Source organism: Lepisosteus platostomus, chromosome 8 (assembly GCF_059453375.1).
Source record: "Lepisosteus platostomus isolate fLepPlt1 chromosome 8, fLepPlt1.hap1, whole genome shotgun sequence".
NCBI classification, from domain to species: domain Eukaryota; kingdom Metazoa; phylum Chordata; class Actinopteri; order Semionotiformes; family Lepisosteidae; genus Lepisosteus; species Lepisosteus platostomus.
Window position 1 is genome coordinate 42180018 of NC_142618.1, and position 24026 is coordinate 42204043.

At 37.8% G+C, this 24026-nt stretch overlaps 1 long non-coding RNA gene across 2 annotated transcripts in view; it reads right to left on the bottom strand.

Annotated features, from left to right (window-relative positions):
• Positions 1-276: 276 nt before the first annotated feature.
• LOC148657358 (uncharacterized) overlaps positions 277-24026 on the bottom strand; it is a 127678-nt gene continuing 103928 nt past the window's right edge. The window contains exons 3-4 of one of the 2 annotated variants that reach the window (XR_015940941.1): positions 1799-1864; positions 277-642 (exon numbers count right to left, since the gene is read on the bottom strand). This is a non-coding gene — a long non-coding RNA (uncharacterized LOC148657358). The remainder of the gene's footprint in view (positions 643-1798; positions 1865-24026) is intronic. The other variant, XR_015940942.1, reaches the window with a different exon arrangement.

Consider the following 24026-nt stretch of genomic DNA (forward strand, 5'->3'; position numbering starts at 1 on the left):
TGGGTAAACATACAGTAATTGACTTTGTTTTTTGTAAGAGGTGATTAGTTTTGCTGGAAGTTCTATGAAAAAAACGTTTGGCAAATGTACCGATTGTGCATTTTGGTCAGATTCTAATATCTTGTACAAAAGAAGTACATATGGAGATAATATTTTCTTTAGAGCGCAGCGTAGTGAAAAATTCCAGTTTGCACAGGAATTGATATTTAATAATAATACAAGGTGAATACAATTGAATACAACACACTGTGTTGAAAACAAAATGGCGCAAACACGTTGTTGTTCTTTAGTCTTTTATTAATTATGTGCTGCACAGCACATGCTGGTCCCTTCTTTCGCCAAAGCAGAAGAATTTGTATTTGGTAAGCATTACAGAAGCCACCACTTTCATTGACCTTCAGCAAAATCCAGGAAAAAATGTTTTGCATCAGCCTGTGTGGGTTCTGTTGTACTTCATTCCACCAGTGACGGAGTGTGAGGCACAGCCCCTGATACGCCTCTTGGCCACGGTGGTTCTTGTGAAACTAGAAATTACCTTTATGACTCCCCTGTGTGTCATGGCTCGGCGGTTGATCTTTAGATGTAGAGGAGGTCTTCCAGTACAGCTTTTTTTTAAAATAGAGATGTTTGTTTTGGCATTTCCTGTAGGAAGGGGGAATTATGATCAGACTTAACCCGTTTCTAACGTTTTATCACTACTGCTCCTATTACTGTAGTACTGTCTGTGAATGCACAACACAAAAAAAAAGGTCTTCACTTTTTTTGAGGTACTGTATATACAAAGATGTGCCAGAACTTGTGGGTTGTAAGTTCAGAAAAGCAGTACCAACACTTTCACTTTCACAACAAAGGAGAAACAGAGTGAAACTCTGGAAAGTTAATATTTATTTATTGGGAAATGGCAGTTTTGTTCAGTACGTCATTTGTAGTCCTGCTTTTTTATGTCTAATTCTAAGAAGCTTCTCTGATTGGTTAGTTTTTTGCTTTCACTTCATAATGTCATTGAACTGCAGAAATAGTTTTTCCCTTTTCCCTTAAGATGGGAATTTAACCATTTGTCCTAATTCTTGCAGCTATCACTTTTTTCTCTGTCATTGACATTATGGTCTGCCTTAAATGTATTCAAGTTTCACACAGAGAGAAAATGTATAAACCATTTGCAGTATTTTCTTCAGGCATCTGCTGTATTCTTTAACGGATTACAAAAACAGCTTGCCTTAATAATACACTTTCACACTTTTTTTGTTAATTACATTCATACAATTATAGTGCAACAAGTGACATTCGAAATGATGCTGTGATTGCACCCTGCATTATTACACCAAGTTATTTTTTTCCCGAACATTGCCTGCTTTGTGCTATGTAGTTTATTTTAACTTGTCATTTGAAGTCTGTGCAAATTCGTACCAGCTAGCAATTTAGAACATATACATTTATAAATTAATTCTCTTGGGCAAACTGTCCAACCTACAGTAAATGAATTCGGTTTGACAATTGTCTTTTAAATTTGAGATTAGCTGTTTCACAGGGAGAAGTCAGCCAGAATACCTTTACTTCATGTTCTTTGAAGCTGTACTGCATTGCAGTGGTAAGCCCCAATTGTGCTAGAATAGTTTAACATACAGCAAACAAGATTCATTTCTAGAGGGCAAAGGGGATTTTGGCCCATCTATGCTTAGGCAATTTTCATACTCACTCTCTAGCTGTGAAAATCCTTTGAGATTAAACTACATGATACCATTATCATTTAGGGAGCTGTCTAGTGATATATTGATTAGACTTGCAGAACTTCACTTACACCAAAGAATGTAGATGATGCTGAGAACACCGTGACCTCCTTGCACCTAGCTTGGCTTTTCAGAGGCTGTAATGGGAAAAGACACAGGGGACTAGAAATATGTCCCTACAGCCAAAAAGGATCAGAGATCTTCCACCCTGGTGCTAAATTATCTTAAAAGGCTTCTTTTTTGGTCACACTCTAATTCTGAATATGCCTTTCACATGGCACCATTAATCAGAGAAATGAAGAGGCTTTCAGCATTTGGCTTTTGTCACAGGTTCTCCTTTTTTTTTGGAATGTAGCATTTCAAATTAACTGCAACCAGTGCCTGTGCATTGCATTCCCGGCAAAATGAAAGTGTGATGGGATATGAAGTTGTTTATTCATACCTAAAGCAGTGTTATTTAAATCATTTATGTGAAATATTAATATTTTTAATATAATTAATACATTTATATCCCAGTGGCTTGGTGCTCCACTCTTTGTTTTGTGCTCAATTCTGGGCTGGAAAACCTTCTGTGGGGGAGTTGCATGTTCCTATTATTTTCAATTAGATCCTCCAGATGCTACAGTGTGCTCCCAATTTGCAAAGACCTGCTGTTGAGAATAATGGGAGCCTCTAAAATGTCCTTCTGTGCTTGAGCTTACTGTATGTGTGCATACCCCACAGGGCGTCGTCCTGCATTAGTTCCTAAGCTTATTAGGATAGAAAATAGGTTGCCCTAACAAATTTGTTTCTTATCATGGATGCATTGTTTTTGAGTCTGCATGGTCTGTTGGTTCTATTTCCTATCAATTACTGTTCATTTCTGGATTGTTTTATACTCAGTTCTGTTTTCACCTTGCATGAAAAGAGGAAATTAAAACTTAACATCTAAATATCCTCCTTCCTTATAAAATACAGTGCAGTTATGCTCGTGATTCCTTCTTTGGTTGATGAAATAAAAAAAAAACATTATTATTTAAGACAAAACATGTTGCGGGTTCTGATGTTTCTCAAACGTTTTTTGTTAATGATTTCAATGGTCCAAATTTAATTGATAAAAAAACCCACAGGCTTTGAAGTTCACAAAGAAAGTTCAGAGAGAAATTGTAAAAATGGGAAATGAACATTCTTGGTGAATCCTCCCAGACAGGTTGTCTACTTAAACTTTACTAAAATATGCACATTCCTTCACAAAATGGAAAAACAAAATGAATCTTTGAAAGCACCTTTTAACCTAAAAGACAAATGGTAAAAGGCTACTTGTCTGTAATATAAATTAATCTTGCTTTCTTTCCACATTTCCATATTTACATTAGAATATCCAAAGAAATGTACAAGTTGCCTGCAGAAGGTTTATGTCTTTGACATCTTTAATAAACTTAAATTATAACTTGATCTGTCTATAAAGGTGGGCATTTAAAGGTGTTTGTAACATGTGATGTATATTTTACATAAAGTATACATTACTGCTTATGTAATGTCTTAGCTCAGTACAGGGAAACTTAAATATCTTTATTTCTAAAGACATTATTTTATTATATAATTTTATTATACCATTGGACATACACCAGAGAAATCGACTCCGTCATATTGTGCTTTAAACCAAGCACACAGCCCTCATGAAAAGAACCATTGAAACAGATATTACCTAATGCCCTGGTTCTAAAATATCAGCATTCCAAAAATTTCATCCATTATGACAGGCACTTTCATGGAGCTAGTGGTATAATTTATATGTAACATTTTAGTTTATTCAGATTTGCTGGCTGTGCTCTCCCAGAGTCATGCTAAATCCCATGCAGCCCATTCTGCAGTTAAATGATAGCCTTCTTACAAGATTTGACTAATGGAGATCCCTGCAGCTTTACTGACATTCCCACTAAATTGTGATAAATAGATAGGCCCCAGATAAGGCTCAGTTTAACACCAGCAGCCTTTATATCCCTCAGTGCCAGATGCTGCCAGCTGTTTTAATTCACCGTGGTTAAATAACAGTGGAACCAATTAGATATGGGTGCCTAGGGATATGAACTCATGGTGGTATCTGTCCCACGATTAAGTAACACATACAGTACCTACCACATGTATATATTTAGAACAGGTCTCAAGCAGCTCCAAAACATGATTATGTATATTATTTATGTTTCATTCATTCACAAGACTACACACAACATTTTAATAAGACCACTGCTAATAAAGACATTCTAAATTCTGCCTAGCATTCTGAACAGTGTAGAGCTGAGTTCATGCTGAAGGCCTGGAGGAACATTAAGCAAAAGAATCTTCCAGCTTGATAGTGTGCAAAGAGGTCTCCTCTCTACAAACCAAGGCCTTTGGCTTCTGGGTTTATGTACTGTGATTAGAGTTTTTAACTGCTCTATTGGGCACATTTATGCAGTTCAAGAGGTGAGAGAGGAGTATAGGGCAGTGTGTATGAATCCTAGGATATTTCACAATGGTGGCAACAGAAGAGTATGATGGGGCATGGAACCCCCCAAAATGGAACCCCAGTACATTTTATGTACTGATTCATCAAAACAGCCACTTGTGATCTACTGTAAGAACTGCTCTGCATTAAATTGCTTTTAATGAAGTGCAGATTCATCCATATAGCGTAGAACTTAAGAATACAAGAAGGGTTACAAATGAGCAGAAGCTATTGGCCATTCTAGCCCATATAGTTTGGAGTTAATAGATCGAAGGACCTCACCCAGCCATGAAAGAAACCCGAGCATTGGCTTCATCAACATAGCTGGGTAGCTCGATCCCTACTCCCACAATCCTTGACATCATTGATTTGAGCCTGGGCCATGTCATCAGCTGGCTGTGACCAGGATTAAGAGGTAGTGTCACACCATTTGGTTTGTGCTTAATTGGCCTTGGTATCCTAAGCCTGCTGTGCAAGATCCACATCTGAGATCCTCTTGGCACAAGTGAGCTTGCAGTGACGTCAAGTGAAAGACTGTTTGCTCTCCTAAGAGCCACTCGGGAGTTTGCAGTGCAGCAATGAATGGCTTCCATCAGGATGGTACATAAGGGGGCTTTTGCATATGTTCAGTCTCTCAGGGCAACCTAGCAGTTTGGAAGAGTCACCAGAGTTAAGAGGTAAGAAATCCTAAATTAGAGGGATGCAAATGAGAGCATAATTGTAAAAATGATTGCCCAGATAAATAAGAAAAAACATGCATGTTCTTGTATCTATGGGGAGTATCCCACATTTGGGGCCCTGGGAATCAATTCCTGGGGTGTGGAGTTTGTATGTTCTCCCTGTGTTGGTGTGGGTTTTCTCCCACAGTCCAAAAACATGCTAGTAGGTGAGTTGGTTAATTTTCTGTGAAAATTGGCCGTAGTGTGGGTGTGTTTGTGTCTGTCTGCCTTGCGATGGACTGGTGTCCCTTCCAGGCTGAATCCTGCCTTGTGCTCTTTGCTTGCTGGAATAAGCTCCAGCTTCCTTGCGAACCCTGAATTGGATAAAGTAGTTAGAAAATGGATAGATGTATCTAAGGAGAGTGCCGTATCTAATTCCCATATTCTCTAATACTATGTCATTTTTGTTTGCATACCTCTTGCATGACCCTTGCAATTTGTTCCTTATTGTAATGGTATTAATCTGCTTTTCTTTGCATTTACACTTATAAAGTTGGCATAAATTGTCAGTCTTCCCGGAATAAAAGCATCTGCTTAGCAAATGTACGCTTACTACCCTTGTCCCTGTTGCAAGAGTCTCACAGGTTAGTTTAATGCAGAGGAGTCAGATTTCTATGTTTTGGAGCTGAATTAGCTTCTTCCTCTTCCCTTCTTGTGGATAAATATTATGCAACATGTACAACAATTAATCACACTATAACAATCACTGGCTCTGGTACATTGAATAAGTTTCTGTTGAATGGGTTGTGAATAACGTACAGTATCTCAGATACAGTATAACTGGGAAACTGCCATCAGACCTATTGTAGTGGAGTTTCTAGATTTTTATTGTGTCTAGTCCTGTAGCACTTTGGTTTTTGTTGTGCTTATTAATGCTTATTGCAGTCCTTCTTAAAGTTCTTTAACCTTTCCCCCCCATTATTGCAATCAATTCATTTAAGTTTAAAATTCCTAGCTTGCCCTGACACATCTTGAGGACCAGCATAAGACTGGACAAGCCCAACCTCGCATGCCAGCAGAGTTCTAGGAACTCTAGTTTTTTACAGTGTGGGTGTGAAAGCTCCTGTCAAAAGCAGAATGGCATGTGGGCCTAAGTCCTGCACAGCTGCAGTATATTGCCACATTGCACGCAGATATCCTGGTTGAGGCCTGTCCAACTGTAGATGCCATTTAACCTTGTTAGACAAGTGTATCTGCACCTGACAGGAATATTTGATTAACAGTCCAAGGTTGAACGGTTCCCAGTGTTCCTGCTGAGTCACTTGACAAAATTCCCATGACACTCACCAAATGAGAAAGTCTTGCACAGTTCTCCCCTGATGTGCCCGTGGACCTGCTTTTATTCTTTTTGCTAGTTAATGTCTATATCATGTGCTTCATTTCAAGTGACCTAGTTATGTTTGATGTGATCTTTTTTTTTAATAACCTTCATTAACCTTCTGGGTACCAAGGTGAACTATTGCATATAACAACTGGAGGCCTGCTGCCTCTAAATGTGGGGAAAACAAAGATGCTGCAGAAAAGGTTGAAAAGCAATTTCCTTTAGAAGGTAATAAAGATGTACTACAATACCAAAATGCTATTACTATACTATAAACTATAAACTATATACTATAAACGCTATTACTATACTTGGAAATTATAACATGCATTATTACCACAAAACCTCAATACAGTAGAACCTGAAAGACGTGGCACACACTAGTTGTTGCATTTGATATGAAGAAAATTAAAATAAAGGTGAGAGACACCTCAGACACCTAGAATAGATAACTGGGTCTGAGAATTGTCCAGAGGGTTTGAATTTGGACTGGCATGTGCTGACAGAAGTGATAGATATCTTGAAATCTACAACAGTGTTGAGTTACTTGACACATGTGTTTAACAAATGCTATAGATGCTTGTGAAGTACCTTCTGGAATAATTCTAAAGAAGGGCTTCCACGTGACTCTGGGAGTCAGTTGCATTTTATTACACTGCATGAGAATTGTGTGGTCATTGTAAATCCACTCATTTAAGGATAAAGACTGAAAAGTTTCCCGTTCCTTGAACACATTTGTATAATATGTATATTTTGGCCCATTGTTGTTTATAATAGCCTGTTTTATAAATCCATTGTTCAAATTATAACCCTTAACTGTGTTATGATCACCGTGCAATTACTTGGAACTAATCCTTTCAAAACCAACATGAGAGAGAGATGAACCATTGTGCAGTCCTACAGTATAGGACAAATTAGGGTCAGGGAAAGGAGTAACATTCAAGCATTTTCACAGCAGTTCATGTTGATGATCTTCTGGTCAGTGATTTATTGGTCTTGTATGTAATGTAAAGAGATTAGAATGAATGTTATTTTAGAGAATACAGATTTTAATTAAGATATGCAAAGGTTTCACTTGATTATCATCATCTCATTATACAACATATTCGCCTGTAAGAGATCAAGCCTGTTCTTGTCTTTTGAGTTAAATCAGTAAGTAACAGTGTAATTAATGTGTTATTATAAAAATGAAATAAATTACAAATGGTATTAAAATTAGGTTATATACAGTAGTATCTTAGTATTGCAATTCACAGGCCGATACAAATTGCTGATGTTCGCTTTACTGCATATAGAGTATTTTGAAGTTCCAGTGTCAGTATATTAAGAAAAACAAAAATATCCATTCAAATAGATCAAAATAGATTAAAAAATATAATTCCAAAGGACACATCGAAAAGACAGTGAAATTGAATAAGCATTTATTAACAAAATTAATTCATATCCACAATTTTTGGTTGTGCAACCTCAATGCCACATTCACGTTATGGATAATCTATGGGGCTCCAGACATTTCCCTTGATTTTGTCAGTCTACTGTCAGAACACAGCACCAATAAGTTACTGCAGAAATATGTTTCTACAGAAAAGCACCACACCACACAGGTGTGCCATAATATTGAATAATTGTACACGAGGCAGATGAATACTGTGGAACATTCTAAATGCTGAACATGCACTGTCAACATACAAAAGATGTAAAAATGAATCTTTCTGAGGAAGATTAATTGAAGTTGGATTTACCAAAGAAATATGAAAAACGAAGAAATACGAATTTCCTTTGAACGCTTCCAAATAAATGTGTGTGTCTGTTCTCCTGAATCTATCTAACTTCTCCTAAGGTTTTTTAAGACCTCAGAACAATTAATTAGATGATTACAGAGGAAGTTGATAGCTGATAAAATGAACAAGAGATCTGCAGGTGGCAGCAAAGTTACATAGTAGGGCAAAGTATGAAAAACTGCCTCTTCCTTCATTACATTTCCTTGCTTTCGTAATTAAAGTGAGCCCTTAGCGTAAAGTACTTTGTATGTTTAATCATAGGGGAATATCCACCTGTATACAACCCTGCAAAAGCAATGCGTAGTTCAGAATATTTATTTACAGAATTGTCACTGGTAGTCAAAAGCATGTCAAGTCTCATTTTTCAAACAACTTTTGTGGAGTGCCATTGACTAAAAGCCGTCTTGCTGAAAGTGTCCAGAACATTCCTGTTTTCTAAAAATTGTATGTTATAGAGGAACATGTGCCTGTTCACTTATCACTACCTTTATTACAAAAAACAGACAATATCCTTTTAATTTTGAAATGCTGTCTTTCTGCTGAACAGCAGCTAGTCACTGCATGTGGCAGGATTCTGACGTTGCTTCAAGGCCAGATTCCTAACATTGTCCCTCACTCTGCTCTGCATTCACAGTACTATGATACACTGTAAAGTCTTATACACATAACATTTCTTTATGTGAAACTGGAAAATATTGCACGTTTTTTCACAGTCTTCTAGTGGTCCCTTTTGATAATTTTAACATGCTGTGTATAAGGACACCTGGCTGCAGAGGATAGACTAGCTACATAATCTATAGGGAATCATTGTCAATGAGAAAGCATGTCAGGGCTATAGGGGTCCATTGTGAAATGACAAAAAGGTATCGGCAAGTCAAAAGCTGCTCTCATTGACTGTTCTTTAATCACAGGTGAGTGACAAAGAGTGTGAACCGCTATGTGGATCAGACTTCAGAGCAGGGAGTTGCATTAGCATGCAAGCTGCAAAAGAATAAGTGGAGGATAAAAGCATAAGTGTGTGAATTTTGGACATGAGTAGACCTCCTCAAGTTTCTGCACGAGAGAAGGAGAAAGCAGGGATATGAAAGAATGGGGGATGGTGGAGCAAACAGAAGAGAGAAGAGCTGAGAATGGGTAGGGCTATAATTGGGTGGAAATGTGAAGGACAATATTACAGGGTGAGGTGTAAAAGGCAGCAATCTGTAAATAACATCTATAGTGAAACTATGAGGCAATTTCTGCACTTTCATCACAATTAACTCTAGATTAAAACCATATTCTGCAGTTCTGTGTGTAGTTTGGTGATCTGACAGTTGTTTGTTCCTCTCTTTGCTTTTTGTTTACGTTTGTATGGATTTATAAATATTAAATTAAATCAAATCTATTGGTGAATGCTGCTTCTGTGTTATTTAAATAAATGAAAGTTTTAAAAAGTGGATAGCTACATTCTCCACTCGTCTAAAACATAAAGCACAGGGAACATTTCAAAGGAGAATCGTGCTTCTAGTAGAAAACTTTTTTTTGCTACCTTTTCCAGATAGTGCTGATGTATCTGCTGTAGAAAATCTTATCCTTTCCTAAGTAGCTTTGAATCTTGTAAGACTTTTACTGCATGTGATTCTTTTTTTAAAAAAATGTTGCTTTCAAACTTCCTTTCCAGTAATTCAAACTGGCAGTATTTGTGGGTTTGGGGTTTACTGCACAGATATGAGCCTATCACTACGCACGAATGGCAGTTTTTTTTTACAAATTTGTCATGATACAAATTTAGGTAGCACTTTCTAAATTTACTTTAACTAATAGATATCTACCCTTAAAAGAAACGTCAGTAAAAAAAGCACAAAACCTTATATTAATATTTCTCTCTTGTATTCCGGTATGTTGTTGGCATTCAAATTAGATTAGATTAGAGATGATGCCCTGCAACAGAACAGGATGTGCTGCCTGGATATTAGGTAATTCTGATGGATGTTACTGTAACAACCAAAGTTTCATTTTGAATAAAGTAGTACTTATTCAGTGCTTAAACTGACAAGACTGAGCTATCCCTGCCCTCCAGTGTAACTGTTGGTTGCACTGTCTACCCACTCTTGTTTTTCAAAGGACAAGCATCCCTGTCATTGTCAAGGTAGCTTTGCAACTGCGTTTTCTTAAATGCTGCTTCTTGCCTGTGGTTGGCACTAAAAGTGCCATCACCACCACAAAGTGATGTCTCCGGTTTCAACTACTGTATGTTGTCTTTGCCTCTTCCAGTTCAGTAGTAGGTTCATTATCAGTCAACTAATTTAAACAGAGGTTCTCTACATTTTTTACATCTTTTTTCACTGCGCTTACAGTGTTATATTAAAGGAATGTTGCAGATTACTTACAGTACATGAAACTCAATTGTTCTGAAATCAGCAATTATTAGTACTAGTTTGTTTTGGATTTTCCCCTTCACCCCCCTGTAGTAAGTCACTCCCTGTTAAAATAAAACACACCTATAAGGGATTCCCCTTGTATTTGGGGTAATTTTGTTGCAGCCATAGAATGTGACTAAAGCACTGGATGAAGAATGGAAGGCTGCCTAACCAAGCACAGGACAGAAGGCCTGATGATATAGTTTAGAACATATTTCATTAAAAATGTGTTAAAACATCTTAAGACACACAATAAAATATGTTGCAAAACTGTCTCAAAAAAGGGATTCTGGGTGTATGGGTGTTAACCGAAGCGTCCTGGCCAAATTTCCCATTGGTCTTTACCAGTCATGGCCTCCTTATTATCCCCATCTATGAATTGGCTTCATTACTCTGCTCTCCTCCCCACTGATAGCTGGTGGGTGGTGAGCGTTCTGGTGCACTATGGCTACCTTCACACTTCCAGAAGGGGGCTACACATTATTGGTGGAGGAGGGGATCCCCATTACCTACAGTATAAAGTGCTTTGAGTGGAGTATCCAGGAAAGTGCTATTTAAGTGTGAGGAATTATTATTAAAAAGCCAGAGGAGATGTGTTTTAGGAGGACCAGCTACTACATGAATATATTTATTTATGTAAATCTTCTCCATTTATTCCATTAGCTTTTATTTGATGTAATGAATATAAGACATAAGTAAATTACTAAAGGCCCTATCTAAATGTTTCACTTAGACGTCTTTGTTTGTGGGGGCTTTCAACTGAAATCGGTTGGGGATATTTGGTAACTGAATTTTGAAATGTGTGGTACGTTTCAGAAGTGTGTTTAAGTCATTATGATAAAAGACCGTTTTTTATAATAATAAAAAAAAGACATGACATGACATGCATAACGTTACATCTGTTCCAAAAGCAGGATTTGGCTGCAACACATGTTGGGCTGTCTAAAAGCAATCAAAGGAGAAACAGCCACAGAATTGCCTAATTATGTAAATAAAAAAGATGGAAAAAATCAGTCCCCATAAGCTGCTCCTGTTATCACTGGTGGAGAAGTGGATCCAGGAGCAGGTTTCTGCTTGTAATGGGGGTTCGGTATTCTTAGGCATCAATTGTAAGAATGGGACAGAGCTAGACACCTAACATTTACACAGAGGTGTGCAACTGCATCAGCAACACCAGCTTTTGCTCTTCCACTGCCGGGTCTATTGGCTAATGGAAAGCAGCTACAGTAATTGAGTCTTTCCATTGAAAGGTAGAAGGATTAAATACCACACTTTCTTGGTTTTACAGTATAAATTTGCAATAAATGTACCCAAAATCTACTCCCATCAACAATAAAACACTGAACGTATTGTGGGAGATGTAAGCATTTCAGGAATTATAGTGCAAATTTGGGAACTTTTTAATCCCTTTTTTCCCACAACAATATGGAAAAAAGCTTTTCCATTTTCATTAATCTTAACTTGCTATACGGACGATCTCTTCCTGAAATAAATATAATTTTTTTTTTACCGTATAGATTTTTTACCCCTTCAAATTTGTATTCAGCCTTGGGTTAAATGTGAAAATCCTTGGTGTTTTTTTAATCTAGTCCAACATAAAATGTAAGGTTATTCCAAAGAATTCACAAGATCAATAACAGTGCATGTAAGTCCCTGAGAGCTCCGGGCCTTCAGAACACACTGTCTGTTCTATATTTGGAAAATGTCTGTGTGCCAATACCTGGAGAGAAACAGCAACAGCTGCGCATGTTCAGAGAAGAAGAGTTCACCCACTGCTGCAGGCAAAACATAACCCGTGTATGTCACTGAGTACCAAAAATCAACCTGGAAAGCTTTTTGTTCTTGGAAGATACTTGAAGACTTGTTTTTTCCTGCTGATGTCATTCAGTTGAAACAAAAGCTTAACACAGAATTCAGCATTAACAAGCAAAAAAAAACCCAACAACATGGCTAACAGTATGTTATGGAAATCGTAGTAGAGACTCAGCATTCCAAAGAAAGGGAAAGATGGAAGAGGGAAAGGAGTAGCGCTATCCATCAAAAAGAGCCTTCAGGTACAAGAAGATAACCTAATGTAGATAAATCAGGGATCTATTTTGTCACACTTATAAAAAAAAACAAAGGACAAAGTGTTCAGAGTATGCTACAGACCAACAAACGCAGATATGAATTACAATGCAGTTTTATATGATGACATCAAGGAAGTATGTGTAAAAGAAGAAGTGGTTTTCGTAGGCAATTTTAACTTTCCTCACATAGATTGGGAAAAAAACCTACTGGAATATCAACAGCTGAAATTGACATGGTAGACATGTCCAATGACAGCTTTCTTCCCCAGTTTTTTTTTCAGAGCATCTGCTGGAGGCAACGCTGGTATTGATTTTTTAGCTTTTTTTAAGGGCGAGAGAAACCAAAGTGGGAGAACCACTAGGGACCAGTGATTGCAATATGGAATGCTTGGAGATACTGTATTCAGAACAGTTCAGAGTTCAGAAGACAGGGTTACAAATTTAGGAAAGCAGACTATGAAAGAAAGAGACAGCCCTGAAGAGAAGTGAAATGGGATAAAACAAATATGAAATCAGCAGAAAAAAGAAAGCTAGTAACCCACTAAAGTTGTTCTGCTTAAAACACAAAGATTTATAACACAAGTAGATAAATGAAAGTCAAACAAGCAACTAAACAAATGGTTAAGTATATCTGTTGAGAAATTACTTTATATAGCATTAAAAAGAACAGGATCCAATTAAAGAAAATGAGAGTAATGAATTCCTAGAATTGAAAGTGTTAAAAATAATTGTAGGTCAAGGGAGAAAAAATATTGCATTGGAGGCTTAAATACACAATGAACATTTGTTCAGTATAAGAACTAAAAAGGGACACTAAAGAACAAAGTTAAATGTGTTAAGGTTAAAAACATTTAGGTGATTACAGGGGACATTGCTAATATATTAAAGAATTCACTCATGTTTATCAAGAAAGGTACAGATAACATGCCTCAGGCTGAGCAAACACAAAGATCCATATTAAAAAATATGACATAGAAGGGACAGAAATGTTAGAAGTACAAGAATCTTGTAAGATAAATCTCTCAGGCCTGATGGTATTCTACCAAGTGTACTTAAGGAAACAAGAGATGATAGTCATAGACCAGCACCAAAATACTAACAGCAGTCTCTCAAGACAAGGTTAGTATAGGTATAGGCAATATCCACTGATTGGAAAGTTGCAAATGCAGTGTCCATTCATAGATTGAGTGGCAAAACCAAAGACGATAATTACAGATAAGTAGGACTTGCTTCTATTATAGTACATTTATGATTGTGGAAGCAATATTTATAGCTAAATTATAGGATCATCTGTATGGCAGGTGCATTCTAAGGGGTAGTCAAAATGGTCAACGTGGAGTTAGAAAGGGTAGGTCTTTCTTACCTTTCCTGTGAGGTAAATAATATATAACATATTTAGATTAACTATCAAGGTGATGCCAGCAGCCATGTCAGCCTGCAACTTACAATTGGTAACCCACTGAATCTAAGCAGGTGTGAGCCTGGTCAGTACCTGGATGGGAGACCTCCTGGGAAAAACTAAGGTTGCTGCTGGAAGAGGTGTTAGTGAGGCCAGCAGGGGGCGCTCACCCTGCGGTCCATGTGGGACCTAATGCCCCAGTATAGTGACGGAGACACTATACTGTAAACAAGCGCCGTCTTTCGGATGAGACGTAAAACCGAGGTCCTGACTCTCTGTGGTCATTCAAAATTCCAGGGTGTTTCTCGAGAAGAGTAGGGGTGTAACCCCGGCTTCCTGGCCAAATTTCCCATGCCTCCTAATAATCCCCCTCTATGAATTGGCTACATTTCTTTGTTCTCCTCCCCGCCCCTCCCTTCTCCGTTGCATTTAATGGCAACGTCAGCTCAAAGATTTGGTTCAAACCACCAAATGGAGACGGGCGTGCCGACAAGCGGACCCTGTTGATGCGGGATTAATGCTAGGATGAGAGAGATTAATTATCAAGGTGCAGACAGTAATTCATGTACATGGGTTATGAATTAGTTAATGGTCAGGAAATGGAGGGTACAGATAAGGGATAAATGCTTCTCATGTAGATCATGTAATTAGTGGAGTACCTACTGTAGATTCTGGTAAAGTTATCGAGATACTCAAGATCACAGATGATGACAACCTTTAAGGTTAGCAAACACTAAAATTCAAAAGATCATAGACCTGATCTAGGACTGGTCAAACACCAAGCAGATGACATTTCACGAGGAATGAGAATAGCTGAGTTCCCAGGACGTGGAGGCTAGGACTCCCATGCCCTGTGCAAAGGTGAAGGATAGGGTACAGGAGGGTTGTAAGACAAGCAAGGAAGAGAAGAGGGTGAGGTGTAATATATTTTTGAGATCTGAGAAATTACGTCAGGATTAGTTGTGGGTTGTGGCAGCTGAGTATAAATAGTCTGGCAGCCCTCATCCCTCACAAACTTTTGTTAGAACTCCATTTAAAGTACAGGGAATTGCAGGTGGCAAAAATATAAACTACACATATAAAATAAGAAAATACCAAACTTGAAGAGGCTACTTATGAGAAATACTTTTTGTAAAGGTATTTATGTTTTAACACATCATTTTTATCTTCTTGACACTGTAAGACATTAAAAAGGCAAACAAGACTGGGCTGTATATTGCAGAATTAAAATCAATGGACAATATAAGTACACAAGTAAAACCTAATTTAGAATAAGATCAAGTGCGTCACTGCGTCAGCATGCATAGGCTGCAAAGAAACAAGTAAAGGTTTATACCATCTTGAAAAGAGAAGAAAAGAAACAATGTTTCGGCTGTGGAGCCTTCCATACACCCGAAGGAATAAACCTTTACTTGTTCCTCATTTAGAATAATGTGTGTGTTCAGCTGTGATCAACTGGCATCCCATCCAGGGATCTCAGTGGGCAGCACAGTAGCCAGTAGTTTGCATTGCTGCCTTGCAGGGCTGGGGCCCTGGGTTCAGTTCCAGACCTGAGGTGCTACCTGTATATGCGCATGGAGTCTGTATGTTCTCCTTGTGTTTGTGTGGGTTTCCTCCAGGTGCCCTTGTTTCCTCAAACAGTTAAAAAATATACTGGTGGTTAATTGGTTTCTTGGTGTGTGTGTGTCCGACCTGTGATGGACTGGCATACTGTCCAGGGTGTACAGTACCTACTACTACACAACCCTGAAGTGGATGAACCAGATGGAAAACGGATGGATGGACATTATAGACTGGACAGAACATTTTCAAAATTGTCATGTAATTTGCCAAACCGCTTTATACCATACGGTGTCGCGGGAACCTGGAGCCTACCTGGCAAGCAACGAGCACAAGGCAGGGTACACCCTGGATGGGGCGCCAGCCCATCGCAGGGCAAGTGCAAGCCAATCATACATGGGGATAATTTAGAGGCCACGGTAACTCCCTACTCTGATCGAGAAATGCCCAGGGATCTTTAATGACCACTGAGAGTCTGGACCTCGGTTTAACGTCTTATCCAAAAGACGGCATTTTCAAAATTATATTCTATCTAATTTTAGGGACTTCAGCTAAGTGACAGGTTGTTTTTTTCCTCTTTCTCTTCTCCCCTTATGTAGCCTCTTACCACATTGCTGTGACAAATTTGTTGTTCACAGCTTGTCCCTATCACTATAACCCACACTCTTAACGTTCTCCAGAAAATTGTCTGTCATAATCTTCCAAGAAATTATGCATTATCTGTAAGGGAAATCAGAAGACAAGTTACAATTATCTGGCTGTATTGTTGTGTTTCATTTTTTAAGTAAAAAAAATAAAGCCATGCACACAGACATAAGAGGGCTTCACACTTCTGTGGAATACCAAATTGTACTTTGTGAGAATCTCCTTGTAAAAGAAACAAAACATTTACAAAAGATGGGTAGAGGAAAAATAAATCTACTCAAATATAATGCATGCACATACTCAGTACCTTATTACTATGTATTTAGAAATTATTGCTACACTAATCTGAAAGTACCTCAACTTTGAATTGCATGTCTGTGTGCGTTTTAAAGAGCAGTTGAATTGCTATTTCTTTTTTTGGGGTTGCCCTTGAAAGTACAGTAGTGTCATCTTATAGGGAAGACTGTCCCAACCCTTTTCAGCCAAAGTTGCACTTGCTTTAACAAATTAATAAATTCTATGAGGCACACCAGCTACAGTACCTCCCACCTCCCCAATCTACTCCCCTATGAACCTTTTAAAAACGTTGTGTGAATGCATGTTTCCATGGAGACATCTTCATATGCAATTTCATTCCATGGGATTAATTAAGCAGCGTTAGCCAAATTGACATACAATATTTGTACTTCACAGAGTTGACGGTGGGTCAGCATCCTAAGGTGAAAAGTTTGCCTTTTTTGCAGTGCAGAAATTATTACAAAAGCAAAGATTTGCCCAAATAGCAAAAGCCATGCTTCCATCTTGTAAAATAATGAAGGATTTTGGTTTTCTCCTGCACCTCCCCACCTACAGTATGAGACATCATGTTACAAGTGTCACTACTTTGCCCCCAAAAAGCGATAGATTAGATTTTGATTTTGCTGCTCTAATAGGTAGAAATTGCTGTCAGTAAGTGAAATCTGACCATTAGAGATTTAGGGCTGGCATAAAGCCTCCCAGTGATAATCGAAGCAGTCTGTAAAATGAAAATGCTGAGACTGGCCATTGATGGGCACATTCCACAGACATAATTATTCTGTGGAATTCACTTCAGTAGAAAGAGTGGACACAGTAGCGAAAAAAAAGTATAATTTCACAGTTTTTCAAGTCAATTTCTTTGAATAACTAAAAAATGGCAAGCAAATCAGCATATCAGGGACAGAACTGTAGATATCTATGCAATGGAGGTATTTCAATACTTACTGGATAGTGTATTGTGGATACACTTCAGCCACCTCAAACCTCTCCAAAAAGGCCACCTTTTGGATGAAATATTGGACTGCTAAGAAAAAAAGTGAATTGAAAACTGTGATCTGATGCCAGAAGGTGATGTTCCATTTAAATTGTTCTCATAAAATTAGTGTCTGACTGGTCATAAAGATCAGTAAATTTTTACATTTTGGAGACCCTTGGGCTTAGATTTATAAAAGCTTATGCAGAATTTCTTTTGTCTTTGTTCTATAAGTTTTAGGTTTTTAACCTGAGTAGTAGACACATTGGAGAAGCACTGGGAGAAATTATTTTCATGCGCTAGTTTTTGAAAAAGTGACTTTTGAAGACAGAAAATGAAGAGCGTTTGCAGTTTTTCTTTCTGTTTTTCTTTTGGATATTTCTTACGAGTGTGTGGACTGGGTAAGAGATATAAATATATAGTTTAAGCTCTGAACCAGGCCTCTACTGTCTATACTTCCTAAAATACTGCAAGATACAGTATTTAAGGCACAACTATTACAGGCAGAAATGCCTGGAGTACTAAAAGGTACAATTAAAGCGAAAAGCAGGACTTTCAAGCCCTATTTAACAATTAAAAAGCTGAAGCTGCGGAGGTTCAGAACAAAAACAACTACAATAGGCATTTACCTTATGCAAGCCACAACGTAATTCCTGTCCTTCCTTGATGTTTACAGAGAACATGGGAGCTCAATGTATCTTTTCAGTAGTTTTACTCAAAACTGGAGCCTCAGAGTTACAGTATATCTCATTTTGAAATGATGGCAGTGGCAATCATTCAAGCCAAGGTCATTCTTAGATCTTCATAAATCTGAGTCAGAGGAATTCCCATCCCAGAGTTAAGTTCAACCCTTTATAGTTGTGCATTTCACATTTCTTTCAGCACTTTCAAAAAAGCCATCCTTCTTCTGTAGTTCAAGACGTGACGGCACTCAAGCTAGCTGTGATGTGGGAACAGTCACAGCCTTGAAAACTGTTTACTGTATTTGTGACAGGATAAAAATAAATAAGAACTGGTGTAAAACTAGTTTTCTCAAAAATGTTTCTAAAAAGAGTCTCTAATTGCAGTTTCCATAGGCTTTATATAGAGTTTGCCAGATGAACTTGTTGAACTCTAAGTAGGTCAAAATTGAATTAAAATATCCAGTTACCTATGTTTTGAAAATTATTTTGTGACCTAGGTCATATTTTGCTTCTTGCATTGTGTTCATGTCTTCTGAAGTTAAGGAACTGGGTGGCCTCTTTCTAGTTGATTTACCCCTCAGATATGAAAGTGTTATAAATGCAAGCTTTAGAGGTAATGAGATCATCTCAATGTGGTATTATATAATATTTAATCTTAATTTAATCACATATAAAACCAATACATATTAAACAAATTAGTCTACCACCTGTTTGTCTCCCAGGTGCCCTTTTTGGAAAATGATGAAGTACTGGCAGAGGTGGGTGAGAAAGTTTTGGTTTTTAAAGGTAATTTTGCAAAAAACTTTGAGACGAAATTAATTCATTATCTCATTGAATCGCCTCCTTGGCCAGTACAGGTTGACCCCTGCACATGGTGTTCTGTTGCCCAGCAACACACAAGGGCTTTCAAAGGCACCGAAAACAGGTTAAATCTGATTAGTAGTGTTGAGGAAGACAAGTTTTGGTGCTCAGACTAGAGACTCCAAAAAAGAGGTATACTGTATCTATTTGCCGAGGCAACAGTTTCACTAGTTCCTGTTGCCTTGGAAAATTATGTTCTCTTTATTTTTTTTTCAGTTTTCCCAAATTCAGCGGCACTCCTGTTCGTTACACAGCCACAAAGCCCTGAACATCATTGTTAGAATCCTCTTTCCTCTGTGAGCATCGGTGAAAAGGCCGGACAGAACTACACCAATCTCTAAGGCTGCAAACATTCAATTACTGTATCTGCCCCTAAAGTTATAATGAACATTTTTAAAAGCCTGTCCGTCAATTAATTGTGTTAAGAGTGTGAAATCCTTAATGCAACCAGGGAAAAAAATGTAACCAGGAAAAAAATGTTTCCCAAAAGAAAGGTTTTTATCTAAAGCCATTTTCTTCTCTTCTCTACCCTTGGTGAGAAGTTTTGTCTTCTCAAGCTGAATGTTCAACTCCTTTCTTTCACTCTTTGATATAACAAATGCTAAAATCAGTCTTTCTGTGACAAATCACGAGAGTTAGAGGTTACGTATCAGCCATCAGTTGTATGATCTAGCCAGGTCTGTTATTTCCCTCATCTCAGAGGGAGGCCTGCGCTCAGGTTGTCACCTCATCAGACAACTGCCACCCCTGTTTACCGTACCTGCCTGGGAATGGCTCGGGACGAAGCAATGCTTTTGATGATTTTTCTGTTTCAGCCTCTTGTTTTCCAATGGTCTTTTAGACAGGCTTGTTATAGTGAGAATCACTACAGGACCAGGCCATGAGAACCTGGAAATCCTTTGTGTAATGGAAACCCATCTTTGAGTTATTTATGTTTGGAGTATCAATTAATGCGAGTGTAATATGCCATACTCTTACTGTAAGGACGCTGTCACTTTTTAACCTATTATTATTAAGGCGCTGTAATCTATGCCGATTTTCTCATGAATTTTGGGTTTTCACAAAGTCCCCCATTTCCGCTCCCTTATTTATCTCTGCCCTGTTCCACCACACTGAACATGCTGGGGCTGTAATGAAAACCTTTTCATTCCCTATGTGTTGAAGGGTCTTTGCGGCGGTCGTCCTTTCATTCTTTAAGGGTAAATCCTCTCTGGCCCTCAGATTTGAGCTGCATTCTTTTTGGATTAAGGGTTTCAAATTTCCTGGAAGACAGGGCAACAGAGACCTTAGTGACTTAATGTGAGTAAGGTAAACCCTTCCATTAAAAACACAAGTAATTTACCTTTATTTAGCTTTCACTGCAGTAACCCAACTTTCATCTAGGCAAGTCCTGTTAAACTACGCAATAGGAAACAACCATCTATTCAACAGGAGAAAAAGCCTGCCTACCTTCTTCACTTGCTCTAATGAAAATACAGCCTTTGCCATATGAAATTGCCATTTAAACATGTCTTATTTAAGATTTAGGTTTACAACAAATTTACAGTAAGTTGTTTAATAGAGATGAGATAATGTGTGAAATCTAGCTTGTGTACAAGTGTGGGCTGAGGATGAGATCAAAGTGAATTATTAAGTGAATTGGATTTCCACTTTGTATATACAGCTGAGTTTTTATTAAATAATTGTGTGTTGTTTTCCATTTCTGATCTCAGAACATTAGATTGTGTGCCTTAAATGGACTATTTCAGCCTTTTATGTTTCAGTTTTATGAAGCATATTCCTTTTTGTATTTTGCTATAGAAAAGGACTTTCAAAACTTGAATAAAGCTTTATATTATATTAGGTCTATATAATATTTGTTTAGTAAGACAAAGTACTTAGTAATTAAAATCTTCTCTGATTTTGTTTGTTGTTGTTCCTGTAAGATTTTAAGAACTTGAAACAAGTCATACACAATTGTTACAGTATGATTAAAATGTGTACTTTTGGTTCTTTGGTGAAAACATCTTCTTTCACAACCTCTAGATGGCAAAATGAATGCTGTTCAAAGCATTCTGGATGTTCAAAATCCAAAAAGGCAGCTGCTCTCTGTTGTTAAAAAATGATGTATTTCAACTGAACTTGCCTAAGCGCAACAACAGAGAGTTGCAGTGTTTCTCAACAATTCAGTGATATTGTTACCCAACGAACCTCAATGAGGTTATCAGTGTAGTTCCAGTTTATTTATGAAATAACTGAATAACATCAGGTGTGAGTCTCTGAAAGCTGCAATCATCATTGACTAAATCCTTCTGATGGAGCTGTAGGCCAGCCTCATCGATGATTCATTTGTATGCCTGGGAGTGGGGAAACTTATTTAAAAAAATTATAGTTATTCATATAAAAGATTATTTTTTTGTGTGGAGTTCTTTATACAGTAACTCTATTTACAATTACTGTAACTGTTTACTTTCAGTTATTTTCTCACAAATTCCTATTAAATGGAGTTCATGATGAAAGTTCGAGAGGGACAACAACAGCCAAGTTCAATCAGCCTCAGCTGCCAGTAACTCATAATCCTGAAATCATTACAAATCATTTACAAAGAAAGTGGACTTTCTTTTTTATTTAAGCTACCACTTCCAGCCATATACAGTTTGTATTATATATTTATATTCCTAAATTAATATCATTTATGACGTTCAGAGACTACACTTATTTTTACGCTCAGCTACCAAACTTTCCCTTTAGCTGTCAAATTCCATATTAATATTCCATATTTAGCGGATTTAAGCATGCAGTAGAGAGATTAAATGAAGCAGTCGTTTCACTCACAACTAATGCACCACAAGTGCCACCTGTCGATCATTTTGGCCAGTGAATCATGTACAGCAATAGCCTGTAGATTAATTTCCATAGTACAGGATTTTACAGCACATTTTGAATGGCTACATCTGTAAACCACTATAAATACTATACATTTTCCCCTTCTCACCCCCACATACATTTTTTGCATCCCACTGTCACCCCATTCTCCACCTCTGCAGCCCCCTTGGGCACTCCTCACCCCACAGGGGGATCCTGGTTTCCTCGTCTTGTGGCCTGGAGGTTAGCCCTCAGCCAGGAGCAATCAGCGACATTTTATTGTGGCTAAAACACTCCATAAACCTTCCAATTTCTTTAGTGTTATTTAATACTTTTCTCCAAGACTGGCTGTAATGCCCACTATAGCATATAATCCAACAATCTGTGCTCATCATTATGGATCAAAGATCCAGATTGTACCATAATTACTTTTGCTAAAAGACAGAACAGATGCCATTATCCCATTAGATGCTTTCACTATAAGACATTTTGGGAGTTTACTGTAGCTGGTACTGTGGTTACAGTGATGACTTATTACCAGAAGGTCAGCAGGTCAAACCTTGGTTGTAACATGGTGTGTTTTCTTGAGCCAATCACTTAATTTTCTTGGGATTTGTTCTTCAAAAGTGTTGATAGCCAAAGATTACAGTATTAAGCAAATTATTATTCACCTAGAAGTTTTCTGTGCCTTCCTCTGGTTGTGAGTGCCCTTTGTTTAAAGACTAATTCTAGTAATTACTAAGTGGTACATTAAAAACTAAGGTTATTACAGAGTAAGCTGTGAACAATTGAAAGGTTACCAATGAGAGGAAGTCATTTTTCCCACCAGTCCTATCAACTGATCCAAGATCTTGGCTGGGTATCTTTTCCCAGACTCCCACAACACCTCATGTAAACGTGTTTGAAAACTCGAGTGTCTCACATTTGAACATACTTCCCTGTAGATTCCACTTGGTGTCCTCTGGTTTGTGTTTTTCAGCTTATTGGAACTCATTAATCAATTGATAATGAGTTCGATAATGACCGAGCCACATTTCACAACTTCTCACAGTGATTACCATTTATGAGAGGAAATAGAGTAGTATAACAAAGAGCCTTGTAGCTGTGTTGCTGGCGCTATAAATCCACAGGAGTAAACTCGACTTGGGCACAGCTTGAGAATTCCTTTTACTGCTGCTGTGAATTACGAACCACAATACCATTAGCAAATCATCTAGAAATTACCTTATACTTTTATATATTATTTATATTTGAACCAGTTAACATACTGGCATTGATTTCCTCTTTGTCTTTTGTATTTTCTGTACCTGCCTATACACCAAGTATTTTTTATTCTCCCTGTGAGTCTCTCTGACAATGTCTTCCAGGCCCAATTGGTCTGTTTAGTTATAAGGGATTTTGATAGGTTGTGGAAGGTAAGCTAAAGACTAATCTGATGGCTGGAAACAATCACTGTGCTACAGAAAAATGCATACATTTCCAGTTATCGAGCTTATCAACATCTGAGCTGGCCATTACAAACCATCCAGAAAGGAGTAATGATAACGATTATCATTTAGCTAAGATGATTAATGGAGTCTAGTGGGTGAACTATACATCAGCAGCTCCCAATGTCCAGTCACCTATGATCTTGTTTTTACAAACCCATATATAGTGCAATATATTCTAAATAGTGAAAAATATTGTTTTCTCACAGTGGTTTAATCATCTTTAAATGTAAGAAAGCGCCTCAATTTTTAGCATGCTACACATTGTGTTTTATTTTGCCTAGTTTATGCTACACTTTTATCTTTGACACTGCACAGTGAGATTTCATAACTTGTAATAAAAAAAACAGCGCATGCAAAACCATGGACCCCTCACCCCCCCTTCATCTATCACAGGGGGAACGACATGTTCTTTTCTAAGAAGGACAGCTAAGATCAGCAGAGACCACCCCCAACCCACTTCCTCTAATTCGTTAACTGAATCAAGAAGCCATTTAATAAATGGATCCTGTTTCACAGTCCTGACAAGCGACCATGAGATGCTTTTAATATGGTGAAGAAAAGGACCAAAAATATTTTCAGAAATAAAAAGAAGTAGTGATAGGAATGAGATGGGTTGAGGACTGAGAAATGCCAGTGCCATTAGGTACATTTTTAAAGTTTTCATTGTTTGCTGCTTGTCCTCAGTTCTGTGGCTTTCAGAGTGTGCAGACTGTGCACCTACTGTAAAGCCACGCCCCTTTTTTGAACACCTGCTGTGCTATTATTCACTTCTGACCCAATATGGTTATGGG